Raw genomic sequence first — 19,295 nt, forward strand, 5'->3', positions numbered from 1 at the left:
ATATCACAGAACATTTCACTACCAATAAATTCATTCTTTACAAAATCTCATTTTCAAGCACTCTACTCTGGAAACATCATCTTGTTTTTCCAGTTCACATAAGCTAGTACTGTCACTACAGCATCTATGATTCTGTCCAACTCATTGTCCCACCACTTTTTACTCTTCATCTTCTAATTATGACCTTATCTTCCTCTTTAGTTAGCTTACTTTGCTCCAAAATTAAAATGACTCCCTTGTTACCCTCAACCCTGTGTCTTAAATCATATAAGTTTCTCAAAACATTAGCTGTTAAACTTAAATCTCTCCTGATTCTGACCTCACTGAAAAAGCTTAACATAGCTGAAAGGAAGTGTTCAACCTTGTTGAAAAGTCACACTTAAGATTTTTAATCACAAATCTCAGGTGGATCCCTATTATTGCCCAGAATTCCTATTCATTTGTCTAATAAATTTCACTTCTGATTCTCAGTGATGATTGTCTCATACCCTCTCTTCTTTGAATTTCAACATTTTTCATTCTCCTAACTTCATTTGATGACTTTTCAATTATTTCTCCAAAAATTAAAAAACAATAAGAAAAAAAAATGTTATCATTCTTCCCTCTCTATCACATGTAACCATCTGCCTGCATCTAATTTTCATTCTTTTTCTCCACTTCCATTTTGGTGGAAGAACTTTTTCTTTTCTTATCAGGGGCACTTCTTCATGTCTTCTTCTCAGTAAATGGTCCTAATCCCTGCTCAGGCTAAAAATCTAATACTAATTCTTAATTTATCCTTTTAATATACATCTTCCATTTTGTCCACTAAGAAGTTTTGTTGGCTTTACCTTCAAAATACATCTTAAATTTGTGTCTTGTCACATTAACTATTACTATCCTAAGCCACCATATTTCCCTCTGAACTATGTCCCTTTCTCCCTAGCTTCACACCCCGTTATCAATTTTATTCATCTCTATCCACATAGCACATACTTTTTTACAAATTTTGATTTACTTTTTCATTGGTATACAATAAATGCACATATTTTCTGGATACATGTGATAATTTATTACATTCATATAATTTGTAAAGAGCAAATCAATGTAATCAGGATGTCCACCACCTCAAATATTTTTCTTTTCTTTATACTAGAAACATTTGAATTATTCTCTTCTGGTATTTTGAAATATACAATAAACTATTGTAAACTATAGTCATCCTACTGATCTATCAAACACTAGGTCTTATTTTATTTATCAAATTGTATGTTGGTGCTCATTTATTATTTTTAATTAATCTCTTTATTTCCCCCTACCCCTACCCTTCCTGGCCGCTGGTAACCACCAGTCTACTGTCTATCTTTATGAGATCCACTTTTTTAGCCACAACACATTAGTGAGAAGATGCAATATTTGTCTTTCTGTGTTGGCTTATTTCATTTACTTAATGATTTCCTATTCCATCCATGTTGTTGTAAAAGACAGGATTTCATTCTTTTTTATGGCTGAATAATATTTATACACTACCTTTTTTTTTTTTTTTTTTTTTTTTTTGAGACGGAGTCTTGCTCTGTTGCCCAAGCTGAAGTGCAATGGCATGGGTGATAGACTTGCCTCGGCCTTCCAAAGTGCACACTACCTTTCTTTTTAGAGGCATAAATTAAATTATCTCACACACCCCAACTCAAAATCCTACAGTGGACTTCTGATTTCTGGCCCAGTATATAAGAAGCTTGGAAGTCATCACTCAACCCCAACAACAAATAAAAAGCTGAACAAATGAAAAAAAAAATCAATGACTCATTTTATATTTATAAAACAAGAGAGTTCACAGGGCAAATCACTGCCCCTGAAACTGGAGAGGCAAACCGGTAAATGTATAAAGCAACTAAATGAGCAGAAACCCACAGGTAATATTCTTCATGGAAACAAGTGCCAGGGGAAGAAAGCTTAACTGTGATTAACAAATTGCTGGAGACTTGGTGTTGACAAGTCTGAGAGATTAAAAACTCCAGAGGGACCCAGTCATTGGAGGGCTCCCACACTTCTGTGAGTTTTATTTCCTTGAGCTCAACCTGTTTTTTCATGGTACAAATTAGAGAAAATACTCTTGTGCTTTTGTCTGAGAAGAGAAAAGGAAACCATTTAAAAATATACCAGATAATTCAATTACTCTTAACAAGGTCTGTTTTCAGGATGAACTATTCAACCAGATCCTAACCTGCTGGAATTATTATCAGAACCCACTTGACTTGGGGGAAGGATAATACCAAGTTCCAGCTCCCTATAGCTATTCTGTCCCATTTAAGGAGGTACAGGCAAAGAGGAGAGGTGAACTGAGAAACACGTGTAAAGCTCACAATCCAGAGGTACAGCGTTACTGAAAAAGTAAAACATAATCATTGGATTATGGAATGCTTGCCCCCCTTACACCGTAGTACCACATTACCACAGGCCTACTTAAAATAGTTCCTTTTACTCAATACATAATGTCAGGCTATCAAAAAAAAAAAAAAAAAAAACCACAAGACTTACTAAAGGCATAGAATCACAATTTGAAGAAACAGAGCAAGTATCACCAGCTGACTTAGATATGGCAAGGGTGTTGGAATCAGTGGATCAGATATTTAAAATAACTGTGATTAGTATGCAGAAGGTTCTAAAGGATAAATTAGATAATGTACAAAAATAGATGACAATGAAAACAAAGAGAAATAAATTTTAAGAACCAAAAAGAAGTGCTAGAGATAAAAAAAAAAACCTTAACAGAAATGAAGAATATGTTTGATAGACTTATGAGTAGACTAGACACTTTTGAAAGATGAATCTCTGAGATTGAATATATATGTGTACACACACACACACACACACACACACACATACATATCAGTAGAAGGCTCCAAAACCGAAAAGCAAAGAAAATAAAAACTGAAAAAACATGGAACAGAATATTCAATAACTGTAGGACAACTATAGAAATGTAACTTACACATAGGGGGAAAACCAAAGGAAGAAGAAAAAGAGAAAAGAACAGAAGAAACATTTGAAACAACAATAATTGAGAATTTCCCCAAATTATTGTCAGATATCAAAACACAGATTCCAGAAAACTCAGAAAATAGCAAGCTGGATAAATGCCAGAAAAATGACAACTAGTTATATTATTTTCAAATTTAATACAATCAAAGATGAACAAAGAATCTCAAAAAGGACACAAGAGAAATAAACACCTTTCCTGTAGAAAAGCAAAGAATTACATCTGATACCCTCAGAAACCAGGTTAGCAAGAAGATAATGAATGAAAATATTTAAAGTGTTAAGAGAAAAGAAATCATCAACCTAGAATTCTTATCTCATTAAGCAACCTTCGAAAGTAAATGGGAAATAAAGGTCTCAGACAAATATTGAAAAAAATGTATTGCCGATAGCCCTGCATTGCTAGAAATATCAAAGGAAGTTCTTTAGGCAGAGGGAAAATGGTATCAGTCAGAAACTTTGATCTATGTAAGAAAGGAAGAGCATCATCAATGAATACATAATAATGGTACATAACATGAAAACTACTACATTTTATGTTTAATTAATATATCAGATAATAGTTTGTTCAAAATTATAATAGTAACAATACATCCAAATATGTATGTGTATGTGTATGTGTATGTGTATGTGTATGTGTATGTATAAGTGAAATGAATGCCAGCAATAATACAAAAGGTGAAAGAAAGAAATTAGGATTGCTGGCCGGGCGCGGTGGCTCAAGCCTGTAATCCCAGCACTTTGGGGGTCCGAGACGGGTGGATCACGAGGTCAGGAGATCGAGACCACCCTGGCTAACACTGTGAAACCCCGTGTCTACTAAAAAATACAAAAAACTAGCTGGGCGAGGTGGCAGGTGCCTGTAGTCCCAGCTACTGGGGAGGCTGAGGCAGAAGAATGGCATAAACCCGGGAGGCGGAGCTTGCATTGAGCTGAGATCTGGCCACTGCAGTCCAGCCTGGGTGACAGAGCAAGACTCCGTCTCAAAAAAAAAAAAAAAAAAAAAGAAACAGAAATTAGGATTGCTTTGTTCTTATAACGTAGTGACACTACCTATGAAGCAGTATAATGTTATTTGAAAATGAACTTGAATTGGTTGTAAATATATACTGTAAACTCTAAGACAACCACTAATGGAGAAAAAAAAAACATACAATACATACAATTAATACACTAAAAGGAGGAGCAAATACAATAATATAAAATGCTCAATTAAAACCAAAACTGGAAAAAAATGTGAAAGATTAAAAAAGCAGGAATAAAAATAGAAAACAGTACAAATATAACAGATATTAACCCAACCATATGAATAATCATTTTAAATGTCCATGGTCTAAATGAATCATTTAAATGATTGATATTATCAGAGTTGATCCAAAAAACATGACCCAACCGTATGTTATCTATGAGAAATCCAGTTAAAATATAAAGACACATATAGATTAAAAGTAAATTGATAGTAATTATAGAATATGCTAACACTACTGAAAAGAAAGCAGGAGTAACTATGGTAAATTTAGACAGAGCAGACTTTGTGAAAGTAATATGCATGTATTTAATAGAAACCATACTTTGAGTGGCCGTACAACCATTCTGTTTTTTCACTGTCAGTATGGTGTTCAAAAAATTATATAAGATTTTCAGTACTTTATTATAAAATAGGCTTTGTGTTAGAGGATTTTGCCCACGCCAGGCTAACATAACTGTTCTGTGTACATTTAAAGCAGGCTAGGATAAGCTGATATTTGTTAGGTTAAGGATATTAGATGTGTTTTCAACTTATGATATTTTCCATTTATGATGAGTTTATTGGGATGTACTACATTGTAAGGAGCATCTATAGCTGCAATAGAAAGAAATAGATTTGTGAAATATAAAAATAACTAATATAAACTGCAACTTGCACATAGGAGGAAAGAATAAACAAAATATATTAAGATTATTTTAATATTTTGAGTTAGGAAGATTATTCTTTATATTTGTGGTATTTGAGATGCTGCCACTAGGATAGTCTGAGCTATGTAAAAGCTGGATTTAAATTCTATTTTTTGCCATTCTAGCCTCATTCATTTGAAGCCTGAATTCTTCCAATCAAACACAGATTTTTATCCAAATTTTGTTGAAAATCATTATACTGTACAAAATATTTGTTTTAAACACCCACTTCAGAAGAAATAACAATATTTATAATATAATTTATAAAATCAAATTCCTATTATGTTTCTAGAATTTTCTTCACATTTGTCATATGTCAGGAGTAACTATAATAAATTTAGACAGAGAAGACTTCACAATATAATAAGTTATCAGAAATAGAGTTCTTACATAATGATAAAGGGATCAATTCTTCTAATAGACATAACAATCCTTTACAAGCATTTATGAATCTTTTTCAACATTTGAAAAACAATTCATGTAATTTATCCCATTGACAGGTTAAAAAAGAACAATCACATGTTCATATTAGTACATGAAGAAAAACATTTGACAAAATACAGAAACCATTCATGATTAAAACTCTCAGTATACTAGGAATAGAGGGGTTCATCCTCAGGATGATATAGAATATCTACAAAAATCCCATAGCTAACGGTATACTTAATGGTAAGAAGCTAGCAGCTTCCCCACTACGATCAGGAACAAGGCAAGAATGTCTCCTCTTTCACTGCTTTTCAACATCATACTTTTGTCTTATTGTGAATATTATGTGTAGCAATTTTTAAAAGTAGACAAATTTTACAGATAAGAGAACTGAGCCACCAGAAAGATTAAGTCACTTGCTCAATTTCAAACTGAATGTAAGTATAAGAAGCTGAACTCAACGTCAAGTGTATTTATCTTGTTGCTATGCTGCTGTGTGTTTTAGTAGGACACACCATTGGCAACATAGATGAGTTTTAGATGGGGAGCGCCCATATTTGAAGTTCTGTATGAATAAGAACTAAAAAATATTTAACTAGATTCTTTCGACAGATGAAAAACATAGACACAGCCTTCTTCAAAATGAAATTTTCAATTACTTTGTATTGACTTGCTAATTCTATAAGTAATCAAATTAAACATTTCACTACATTCTCATTTTTTTTATCATGGACATATCAGTAATTGAATGAAGAAAAAATTATTTCAAGACTTTAGAACATTATCTTTCAAATACGTTTCTTTTATTACAGATACATGTTTCTTTTGCTTCTCCCATGAATAAATTCATTTTTTCTATGCAAAATATAATAATTAAGTCATACTGAAATTGAAACAAAGTTTTAAATTTACTTTATATTTTTATACATGTGCTACAACAAATAGGAAAATGATTTTACTTTTTTAAGAGCTGAACAGGATAGCTACCATTCATCCCTATTTTCATATGAAAACATAATTCAGCTTTTTATTTAATGTTTATTTAATATTAGTATTATAAATTAATATTATTTGTGAAATATAATAATTGGTATTATAAAAAACATGTCTCTTTCAAAATCTTGAATTTTAAAAATGTATTCAGAAAGATTTCAAAAATTCAGTACTCATGCTTGCTTTTTATCTCCTGTGGATATGTATTACAAATAAATAAACTTGATACTTCTCAGAAACCAGATAACTGAAAAATAGAAAATATTCTTTGGGAAACAGTATGGAGATTTCTCAGAGAACTAAAAATAGAACTATCCTTTGATTCAGCAACTCTGCTACTGGGTATCTGCCCAAAGGAAAAGAAATCCTTATATCAAAAGATACTTGTATGTTTATCTCAGCACTATTCACAATAGCAAAGATATGGAATCAACCTAACTGGCCATCAGTGGATGATTGAATGAGGAAAATGTGGTATATATACAATGGAATACTACTCAGCCATGAAAAGCAATGAATCATGCCCTTGCAAGCAACATGTGTGGAAATGGAGGCCATTATGTTAAGTAAAACAATTCAGAAACTGAAAATCAAATACTGCACGTTCTCACTTGGAAGCAGGAGCTAAATCATGTGTACACATAACATGGAGTGTGAAATGATAGAAATCGGAGACTTGGAATGGTAGAGAGGTGGTAGGAGAGTGACTGATGAGAAATTATTTAATCGGTACAATATATATTATTTGGAGATGGATACAGTAAAAGCCAAGGCTTCACCACTATGCACTATGTGTATAATGTGCTTATACACATGATAAAAATACACAAAATTGCACTTGTACTTTTGGAATGTATATAGATTTTAAAAAGGGAGAAAGATGCTTAAAAACAAACAAACAAACAAACAAAAACTGCTCTTAAAGATCAAGGCTACAGCCAGGCCAAATTTTAAAAAAGATGTCACTTCCTCCCAGTGGATAAGATAGAGCCCTATGCCTATGTGCACAGCTAGGCCAGCAGAGCATGGTTAATATTTCATCTTCCACCCATTCTCTCTACTGGAAACCCCTGTGCTAAGCTCACCTTACCCACGTAGGCACTGGCAAGGCTAAAGAACTTAAAAGTAGTTGCCAATCCAAATATCAAATGGATACTAATTTAAGCCTTAAGTTACACTAACAGAAAAAAGAAGTCCTCTTCTGAAAGTTTGGCATTTAGTGTTGAATCATTATTAACTCTGATTAATTTACTCAAATAACAAATTATATTTTAAAAAACCTTAATTGGAAATATTCTGTGCGTGGTGGCTCACACCTGTAATCCCAGCACTTTGGGAGGTCGAGACGGGCAGATCACCTGAGGTCAGGAGTTCGAGACCAGCCTGACCAACATGGTGAAACCTCTGTCACTACTAAAAATACAAAAATTAGTAGGGTATGGTGGCGGGTGCCTGTAATCCCAGCAACTCAGGAGGCTGAGACAGGAGAATCGCTTGAACCTGGGAGGCAGAGGTTGCAGTGAGTTGAGATTATGCCACTGCACTCCAGTGTGGGTGACAATGAGAGACTCCATCTTGAAAAAAAAAAATCTTAATTGGAAACATATATCTGTGCTATATTTATTTTTGGCAGAGTTAATTCTAGACAAAATTTCAAAGATGCAGTTTTTCTCTAGCTTCCTTCCTCCTTCCATCTTTCATCATTTTTTCCTCCTCTGGGTGACAACTTTACAATGACCATCTCAAAACTATGAGACAGTTTGGTTCTCTCCACAAGGAGCCTACAACCCCTTTTGCAATGTCTTTCTTCCCATACCTTTCAGATTCTGCTTTCTCTGCCCTTTTGCTGATCCTGTACCATAGAGGCCAGATGAAACAACTTTTCATCAGGGTGAAGAAGGAATGTGTGTGCTAGCAATTGCATGCTCATTTTGGTTGCCTGGAGAGGAGAGGAGGGAGACTGGTGACAACTCCCACATGATATATTTAACTTCATATAAGACACACTAGTGTACAGAGTAGTGAAGTGGCATGTTGTAAAGCTACACTAATTTATTACACAGCAAGTATTAGAAACAAGGTTCGTTTATTTTTTCATATAGTTTCTTCCCTGAGAAAGGCCTCTTGAGGCAAAAAAAAAGCTGGCCCATTAAACATTATCAAAGTATTGTGCCAGGTTGAACTTACTTAGAAATGGAGAGCAGGAGTTCCAAGTTGGAGCAGGAAACTTAAGTGGACCTTGTTGTTACTGTGGAATGCAGACTGTTAGACCAGTGTTTCTCAAATGAAGGCTGGCTTCTTCATCTGAGTTAAAAATATAAATTCTGTGACTTCCTTGCAGAATTAGTAAATCAGAATTTCTGAGACTTAAGTTTGTTTCTTTCCTTGTGGTGGTTTTATTATTATGAATACTTGTTTATTTTTTAAGACAAGGTCTCACACACTCATCCAAGCTAGAGTACAACGGAATGATCACAGTTTATGGCAGCCTCAACTTCCCGTACTCAAGTTTTCCTCCCATCTCTGCCTTCATAGTAGCTGGAACTATAGCTGCAAACCATCGTGCCCGTCATAGCTTTTCTTTTTTTTTTCTTTTTGTAGAGATGGGATTTTTGCCATGTTTCCGGGGCTGGTCTTGAACTCCTGGCTTCAAGCTATCCTCCTGCCTCAGACTCCAACTTGCTGGGATTACAGCTGTGAACCACTGCACCTGGTCAAAATTTGATATTTTTATTTATAATAAGCTACACAGGTAACTGCTATACACAGTAATATATATGAGAAATAATTGGCCGTTAGCTATTTATAGAGAATTACTTTCAACCTGGTAATCTATGTTCAACATAAATAGATTTTATTTCTATTGTAGGAATAAAGGGAAAATTTCCCTTTTATCCCCTGAAGTTTTGCTGAAATATAAACTGAAAAAAAGATGGATTAATAGGAGATAAGGCATAAAAATTTACTTGATCATAGTTTTATTTGAAAAGCAAGCCTTCAGTATGAAGACCCAAAGATACAGAGAAAACTATCCATTTTTGTTCTTAGGTTCAATGAAGTATGGAAAGTTGCATAAAAAAGACTGAATAAAAAATGGGTATGATCTAATGATAATACATTGAGTGGGAGAACCCAGCAATGCCTGTATGTCTATATTCTTCTTGGCCTCTCTGCGCAGTACTTTTTTATTCTGGGTACGGGGCAGCATCCTTTCTAAAATGAAGTTCTTATGACCTGCAATCAAACAAGGTACATCAATTTAATTATGGCCAGTTTTTACACAGAAAGGTGGAGGAAACAGCAATATTTTGGGGGTTTATGGTGCACTTTTGGGGAAAAGTCTAGTTTCTATGACTTACCTTGCAGAAGAGGGACCCTATTTTCTCTGGCCTCCCTCAGAGGAGAAGGAGGGAAGAGAAACAGGAGGATAGGAAAACGTCAGGGAGAAAATTTGCCTCTGATGCAGTTTCTTTATATATTAATTTTTAATTTTTGTAAGTACATAGTAGGTGTATGTATTTATGGGGTACATGAGATGTTTTGACACAGGCCTTCAATGTATAATAATTGAATTAGAATAAATGGGGTATCCATCACCAAAGCATTTATCATTACTTTGTGTTACAAATATCCCAATTATATATACTCTTTTAGTTATTTTTGAATGTACAATAAATTATTATTGATTGTAGTCACCCTGTTGTGGGAAACACTAAATCTTATTCATTCTAACTATATTTTTGCACATGTTAACCACCTCCTCCTCCCTCACCCCATCTCCACTACTCCTCCCAGCCTCTGGCAACCATCCTTTCAGTCTCTATGCCCGTGAAATCAATTGTTTTAATTTTTAGCTCCCACAAATTAGTGGGAACATGCAAAGATTGTCTTTCTGTGCCTGGCTTATTTCACTTAACATAATGACCTTCATTTCCATCCATGCTGTTGCAAATGACAGGATCTAATTCTTCTTATGACTGAATAGTACTCCATTGTGTATATATGTACTACATTTTCCTTTTCCATTCATCTGTTGAGGGATACTTAGGTTGATTCCAAATCTTGACTATTTTAAATAGTGCTGCTATAAACATGGGAAAGCAGACATCACTTATATATACTGATTTCCTTTCTTTTGATATATAGCTAGCTGTTGGGTCGCTGGATCATATGGTAGCCCTATTTTTAGTTTTTTTGAGGGATATCCATACTGTTTTTCATAGTGGTTTGCTAATTTAGATTCCCACCAACAGCGTATGAGGGTTCCCTCTTGCTGGCATTCATATCCTTGCCAGCATTCATAATTGCTGGTGTTTTGGATAAAAGCCATTTGAAATGGGGTGAGATGATAGCTCATTGTAGCTTGATTTGCATTTATATGATGACCAACTATGTTGAGCACCTTTTCATATACCTGCTTGCCATTTGTATGTCTTCTTTTGAGAAATGTGCATTCAGATCTATTGTCCATCTTTTAATCAAATCATTAGATTTTTTTCTCATATAGAGTTGCTTGAGCTCATTACATATTGTGGTAATTAATCCCTTTTCAGATGTGTAATGTGCAAATATTTTCTCTCCTTCTGTGAATTGTCTCTTCACTTTATTGATTGTCTTCTTTGCTATGAAGAAGCTTTTTAACTTGATGTGATTTCGTTTGTCCATTTTTGCTTTGGTTGCCTGTACTTTTGGAGTATTGCTCAAAAAACTTTTGCCCAAACCAATTTCCTGGAGAGTTTCTCCAGTGTTTTCTTTTAATTGTTTCATAGTATGAGGTCTTAGATTTAAGTATTTGATTCATTTTATTTGATTTTTGTATGTGGCGAAAGATAGGGTTTAATTTCTTTCTTCTTCTTTTTTTTTAAATGTGTCACCATTTATTTACCAAATCACCTGTGTTAAAGAGTAGGTCATTTTTATTTTTTGGTTATGGTTTACGTTGCCTCAATTGACCTTACCAAAGACACATGTTTCAACAGTTGTCCAGTTTCTGAAGAATAAATGGTAAGGCTTTTGATACATAATGCCAAATTTCCCTTGGAAAGGTTGTATCAGAGGACAGTCCTTCTAGGAGCACCGAAAGCCTGTCAAAGGACATGGACACACTCCATGTGCTCACTGTCACTGGATTTTCCAGCCAGAGTGTCTTTGACTGCAGCTAATGGTAACTGGGAGAAGGTAAGGCCTCAACATAGACAGCTTGGTTTCAAATCTCAATTCTGTCACTCACTAGCTGTGTGACACGGGAAGTTTTCTGGGCTTTCATTTTCCTCATCCATAGCAATGCAGATCTTATAGGGTTATTTTGAGGATTGAATGAGATGATAGACAAAACGCACTTAGAATTAACCCTGGCACACAAGAAATAGTAAACAAACATTAGCTATTTCATTGTTTATATAATTAAAATGATATACTGATACATTGGTCTGATGTCGTCATCTTGCTGGTTTGTATATTTTTGCTTATTAATTCTGTCAGAAGCAAATATTTTTCTGTTTGATTATTAAAGAATCATACTAAATCTACTTCATCTTCTAAATCTTGCAACAGCCCCAAACAATAAAATAGATTCAGATCTATTGTCCATCGTTTAATCAAATTATTAGATTTTTTTCTCATTTAGAGTTGCTTGAGCTCCTTACATATTGTGGTAATTAATCTCTTTTCAAATGGTAATGTGCAAATATTTTCTCTCCTTCTGTGAATTGTCACTTCACTTTGTTGATTGTCTTCTTTGCTATGAAGAAGCTTTTTAACTTGATGTGATCCCATTTGTCCATTTTTGCTTTGGTTGCCTGTACTTTTGGAGTATTACTCAAAAAAGTTTTGGCCAAACCAATTTCCTGGAGAGTTTCTCCAATGTTTTATTTTAATTGTTTCATAGTATGAGGTCTTAGATTTAAGTATTTGATTCATTTTATGAATGACCTAATATATGAAATATAACATCACCTGCAGGGATTAATTTTGCATATGTTATAGAAAACATTCCTGAAGTTTTCTTTTTTTTTTTAAATTTTAGGTTTGGGGTATATGTGCGTATTTGTTATATAGGTACACTAGTGTTACGGGGTTTTGTTTTACAGTTTATTTCATCATCCAGGTACAAATCCCAGTATCCAGCAGTTATTTTTTCTGATCTTCTCCCTCATCCCATCCTGCACCCTCAAGTACACTCCAGTGTCTGTTGTTCCCCTCTGTGTCCATGGGTTGTCATCATTTAGCTCCCACTTATAAGTGAGAACAAGTGGTGTTTGGTTTTCTGTTTCTGCATTAGTTTGCTAAGAATGTTGGATTCCAGCTCCATCCATATTCCTGCAAAAGATATGATCTTGTTCTTTTTTATGGCTGTGTAGTATTCCATGTGTATATGTACCATATTTTCTTTCTCCAGTCTATCATTGATTAGCATTTAAGTTGATTCCATGTCATTGCTATTGTGAATAGTACTTCAATGAACATATACATACAAGGGACTTTATGATAGAACAATTTATATTCCTTTGAATATATACCCAGTAATGGGATTGCTTGGTGAAATAGTAGTTCTGTTTTAGCACTTTGAATAGTCACCACACTGCTTTCCATAATGGTTGAACTAATTTACACTCCCACCAACAGTGTATAAGGTTTCCCTTTTTTCTGAAACCTGAACACTATCTGTTATTTTTTAAATGTTTTAATGAAAGCAATTCTGACCAGTGTCAGATGGTATCTCATTGTGGTTTTGATTTTCATTTCTCTAATGATCAGTGATATTAAGCTTTTTCTTCATATGCTTCTTTTGAAAATTGTCTGTTCATGTCCTGTGTCTACTTTTTAATGGAGCTGTTTTTTTCTTATAAATTTAATTCTCTATAGATGTTAGATATTAGGTATTTGTCAGCCACATAGTTTGCAAAACTTTCTCTCATTCTTTAAGTTATCTGTTTGTTGATAGTTTCTTTGGTTGTGCAGAAGCTCATAAGTTTAATATGTTTAGTTAATTATTTGTCAATTTTTTATTTTTTACTTTTATTTTTGTCAATTTTTGCTTTTCTTGCAATTACTTTTGGCATCCTCATTGTGAAATCTTTGCCAGTCACTATGTCCAGAATGATATTTCTTAAGTTATCTTCCAGGGTTTTCATAGTCTTGAGTTTTACCTTTAAATCTTTATTCCATCTTGAGTTGATTTTTGCATATGGTGTAAGAAAGAGTTACAGTTTCCTTCTTCCTCCTTCCCCTATTATCAATATCCCCACCAGACTGATGGATGAATCACAAATAATATAGTTGTATTTAATGACTATATCAGTTTGTAATCATCATTTCTTAAAGTCTGTAGTTTACATTAAGGTTCACTCTTGGTCTTGAACATTCTAGGGGCTTAGGAAAATATATAATGATATGTATGCATCATTATAATATCATGTAGAGTATTTTCACTGCCCTAAAATCTGTGTTCTATCTATTTATCCCCCTCCTCACCCTGACCCCTAGCACACACTGATCTTTCCACTGTCTTCACAGTTTTGCCTTTTCTGGAATATCATATAGTTGGAATCATATAGTATGTAGTTTTTCAGACTGGGTCCTTTCGCTTTCCCAAATGCAGTTAAATTTCCTCCATGTTTTTTCATGGCTTGACCACTCATTTCCTTTTAGCACTGAATAATGTTCCATTATCTGAATGTGCCACAATTGATTTAGCCATTCACCTAGTGAGGGACATCTGAGTCTTTCCACAGTTTGGCAATTATGAATAAAGCTTCTATAAACATTCTTGTACAGGTTTTTTTTGTGGACATAAGTTTTTCACTTCTTTAGATAAACAACAAGAAACACAATTGCTAGATCTTATGGTTTAATAGTATATTTAGTTTTATAAGAAACTGCCTATCTTCCAAAGTGGCTGTACCATTTTGCATTCTCAACAGCAATGAAGGACAACTTGTGTTGCTCCACATCCCTGAGAGAATTTGTTGTAGAATATTGTATTTTAACATGTTTCCCCCAATTTCTTAGCCCATAAGCCCTTCATTCCACACTGAGATGGGAAGTCTGCTAATTTCATTGTGGTAACTGATTTTTTTTCAATTTTCATCCAAATGATTGTTGATAGTAGAGAAGTACTCTTGAAGTCAGAGGAACATGATGTAATAAAGCATTCAGATATTTCACATCACAGAATCAGAATAGTAGAAAGGCTTTTTCAAGTTGCGCTCACTGATAAAACTTTATAAAGAGGCTGAATGTGGTGACTCACTCTTGTAATCCCAGCACTTTGGGAAGCTGAAGCAGGCAGATCCCTTGAGCCCAGGAGTTTGAAACCAGTCTGTGCAACATGACAAAACACCGTCTCTTCAAAAAATTAGTTAGGCATAATGGTATGTGCCTGTAGTCCCAGCTACTCAGGAGGCAGAGAAGGGAGAATTGCATAAGCCCAGGAGGTTGAGACTGCAGGGAGCCATGATCGTGCCACTGTACTCCAGCCTAGGTGACAGAGTGAGATCCTGTTTAAAAAAATATGTAAAAAAACTATAATGAAAGTAAGCCTAAATTTGCCTTATGCTCTGAATTCATTTAAATGTAAAAACATGTCTGAATAACACACATAATCTCTGGTATGAAACACACAAACACTAATGATACAGTCTAACTCTCTGGTTTCATAATCCCTCATTCTCTCATGGTGAACTCTGTGCATTTACGGTTTATTAATTGTGCTCTTTGCTCCTGATAACGTTTCATCCTTTTCAGATTAAGACAAAATATTACTACTTGGAAGTATTTTTTTTTCTTTTTTTTTTTATTTTTCTTTTTTTTAAATTTTTTTAATTTATTTATTATTATTATACTTTAAGTTGTAGGGTACATGTGCATAACGTGCAGGTTTGTTACATATGTATACTTGTGCCATGTTGGTGTGCTGCACCCATCAACTCGTCATTTACATCAGGTATAACTCCCAATGCAATCCCTCCCCCCTCCCCGCTCCCCATGATAGGCCCCGGTGTATGATGTTCCCCTTCCTGAGTCCAAGTGATCTCATTGTTCAGTTCCCACCTATGAGTGAGAACATGCGGTGTTTGGTTTTCTGTTCTTGTGATAGTTTGCTAAGAATGATGGTTTCCAGCTGCATCCATGTCCCTACAAAGGACACAAACTCATCCTTTTTTATGGCTACATTGGAAGTATTGTCTAACCTACAGCTCACCACCAAAAGCTCAACTAGGTCTCCCCTGTGTTCCTCTTCTGTACTGCTGTGATACCTTATGTATGTCCTTGTTAGCAGATTTGCCATATGGTATTATAATAGATTGCATGCTTTTCTGTAGACAGTTCAAACTTCCTTTAGTTAAATATTATGCCCTATTCATATCTGTATCTTTCACTTAGTTCCTGGTACATAGTATGAACTCATGAAAATGTTTGTTGAATGAACAAATCATTGCTTAGCTAAAGTAGGCAATGATTGCAGTCATTCATCCTCACCCATCTCTTTTGTGGATAATCCTCTAAGCAGATGTCATTTAGAAAGACTCAGGTCTGCCCCTTTATAGAACTGACTGTGGCCAGGTGTGGCTCACACCTGTAATCCCAGCACTTTGGGAGGCCGAGGCGGGCAGATCACCTGAGGTCAGGAGTTTGAGACTAGTCTTACTAACGTGGTGAAACCTTGTCTCTACTAAAAATACAAAAATTAGCTGGGCATAGTGGGGGATCACCTGTAATCCCAGCTACTCAGGAGGCTGAGGCAGGAGAATCACCTGAATCCAGGAGGCGGAGGTTGCAGTGAGCCGAGACTGCGCCGCTGCAGTCCAGCCTGTGCTACAGAGCGAGACTCTGTCTCAGAAAAACAAACGAACAAAAGAACCAACAGTAAAATCCCTTATGAATACTAATATTCTATGTATAGCAGTCTTTTGGTTCCTATTTCAGAACGGTAATGAGGCTCTACCAAAAATTGGAGTGCCCCTATCGTCTACGGAACTAGTGGTTTCAGAAATTCACTTATGCAGCTCAGTTTATGACAAGTAGCGTATATATTGAACTCCTCAAGAAAGAGCAGCCCAGCTGTCTGAAATTCATGCAGGAGGCATCCCAGGCTTAATATCCTCTTATTGAGCCCACCTACCATGGTGAACAAATTGACTCCCTCCACCAGGCATTGCTACTCTAACCAGGATCAACCCAAACTAGGTTTTCTGTGTTTAAAAACAACAATCTAAATGCAGTTAGGTTTTCAGTGACAGAAAATCTTTTAGTACTTCCAAGCTTTTCACAAATGACTGCATCTGATGTCTACCTTGTTCCAATTTAAATCACTTTAGACTTTTATCGGGCATTCAGCATACGGACTTTCACTTTAGGAGAAGAATTCTCATGAGTACTGAAATACTAACAGTTGGAAATATGTATAAATAAATCTAAATAAGAGTTTTTGAGTGTTCTCATCAGAGTCCTGGAGAAAAACAAGTAAGGAATTTAAACTATTTCTTGCTATATTGTTATTGATAACTTTGGAAGGAGGCATGAAGCAACGTAATGTGAGGCTGCATTCAGCATGGGACAGCCTCATGAAAGAAAAGATATCTGACATTTACAAGAAAAGCCTTCATGTCCCTGGATTTAAATTCGGTGAGTGTTAAAACATCCTGTATCATGCTTGTAAAGCTAATTCCTGCTTACTTAAGAACTTACCACTTTTCTAGTAGATGGAAGCCTGCCCTTTAACTGTCCCCAGGTAAGCAGTTCAACACATTTGCTATCCTAACCAAATTTTAATCAAGGGAAAACTGTCAACAGAGCAGTTTAGATATGTTCACTTTTTCTCCTTCTAAAATGTCTTCTTGATACCTAAAATGTGCCCAAATACAACCAAATAAAAGGGTGGCCAAAATAGTTTCATGAAATTCTGAGTGATGATCACAAAGACATCAAAGACACCAGGATGAGTACCAAGGCCAGGTTAGTTTTCTGAGAACATCATTATTTAGAGTTTTAAGTCTTGAAGCTTTGTTTTATTTTCAGACTGCTTTTTGTTTCCAAAGAATTTTGATCCCAATTTCATCAAGATACAAAAAAGAGTGTAGTTATTAAAATTAATTACATTTTCTTTTAATTAATAAATACTTCTTGAGTACATACTTTCTGAGACACTGAATAGCATTGCAAACACCAGTTTAAAGACATCCTTCCAATTGTGTGTGACTAAAACCTTTCTGTATTACATGCTTTGTCTGGATGATAAAGTTTCAGGCAAAAGGATATACTCACGAACAGAGAACTGACAGAAATTCTTTTTACCCTGTGTTTCATCTTACCTCAATCCTGCCTCCTGTAACACAGATACCTTCTTGGACCATAATGTATAGGGAAACACACGAAGTGTGGCACCACAGTGACTTGAAAGGAGCTTAAGCCCCTGAGAAGCAGAGCCAACTCACTAGCCCTGGATGATGCACCCCTGGATTTTTATATGAGGAAGAAAGAAACACTTATTTTTTTTAAGCTGACAGTAATTTTAAGATTTTCTCTTACTAAAGTTAAAATTATGATCAAATCACCTCCCAATCTCCTTTTGCCTTATAAATCCTTCACCACATAGACCAGAAATCATTCCTACTGACAAGCTTCCTCTGACAAGGACAAACCAAAGTGGCTGAAATGTAAAGTAAAATAAATTTATACGATGCAGTATAAATAGGAAATATGACATAGAAGCTAAGAAACAGAGGATTGAGAAAATGGGAAGCACAGACATATTTAAAGAGATTTCTAAGCAGTTACAGGAAGTTTAAGGATTTCCAATTAGGATGAATAAAACAATATTTATATACAGACAATTATTAGTGAGACTACAGAACACAAACAACTCTTAGAGGAAGCAAACTATTTCTAACTCCACATAATCTAATCACTTAAAAATGGCAAATAGACTGAACTGAATTCTCAAAAACAATAGAAGTTGGAAGACAGTGAATCGTCTTTAATATGCCAAGAAAAATAACTCTTAGCTTAGATTTCGGTGCTCAGTAATAGAACCTTTCAAGAGCAAGTATAAAATAAAGATCATTTATTTAATTTAAGATTTTGACATCATAGAAAATAATTTCAGAAAGACAATAATTCTATTACAATATCTGGGATGCAAGAAGAAGTGATGAGTAAAGGTATTGGTAGATATGAGCTAAATCAAAACACCAACAGACTACATTAGGGAGAGTAATAATATAAACTTTGAAGGATTAAAAAAGGCAAACCTTTGATTGAATCAAAATACTAATCAGCTTTCTCATATTAGAAAGAAAGGACTTGGAGGCTAAAACATTTAAGTTGTTGAATTATTTCAGAAGATCTAAATACATTGATTGATGTATGACTCAAAGTATACACCAAAATAATAGGTATAATTTTTAAACTGGCAAAGAAAAAAAAACATGGAAAGGAGATAAATAAAGGGGAAAAATAAGTTCAATAAATCTTGAAGATGGCTTGAGAAGAAAAACAGAAAATAAATAGGAAATGGAAAATAAACCAGTCGTCTGTGGTGTAACTTTGGGAATGATGATGTGACGTTTTGTGAAACCTCTCCCACAAGGAGACATTTTATTATAGGTATCAAAAACATTAAAAATAAAATATTCAAAATCTATCCAAATTGAATGAAGGATTTGTAACATATTGAGAGGCATCTCTTCAACAAATCTACAGAACTTGGTAAGAGCAGGGCAGGTCACGTCATTGGAACTCAGAGCTGCACCCATTCTTCTACAATTCTGTATGCTGAAAGAGTTATTTTTCTGGGCTCAACAGCAAAGTAGTAGTTTCATATCCCCCAGCTTTCTATTAGATAGTCTGGAGTTGCTATTTTGGGTGGACTCAATAATGAATAAAACATGGTCAGATCCCATCTTACCTGGCTCTGTGCTGCT

Source organism: Macaca fascicularis, chromosome 11 (genome assembly GCF_037993035.2).
Source record: "Macaca fascicularis isolate 582-1 chromosome 11, T2T-MFA8v1.1".
Lineage (NCBI taxonomy): Eukaryota > Metazoa > Chordata > Mammalia > Primates > Cercopithecidae > Macaca > Macaca fascicularis.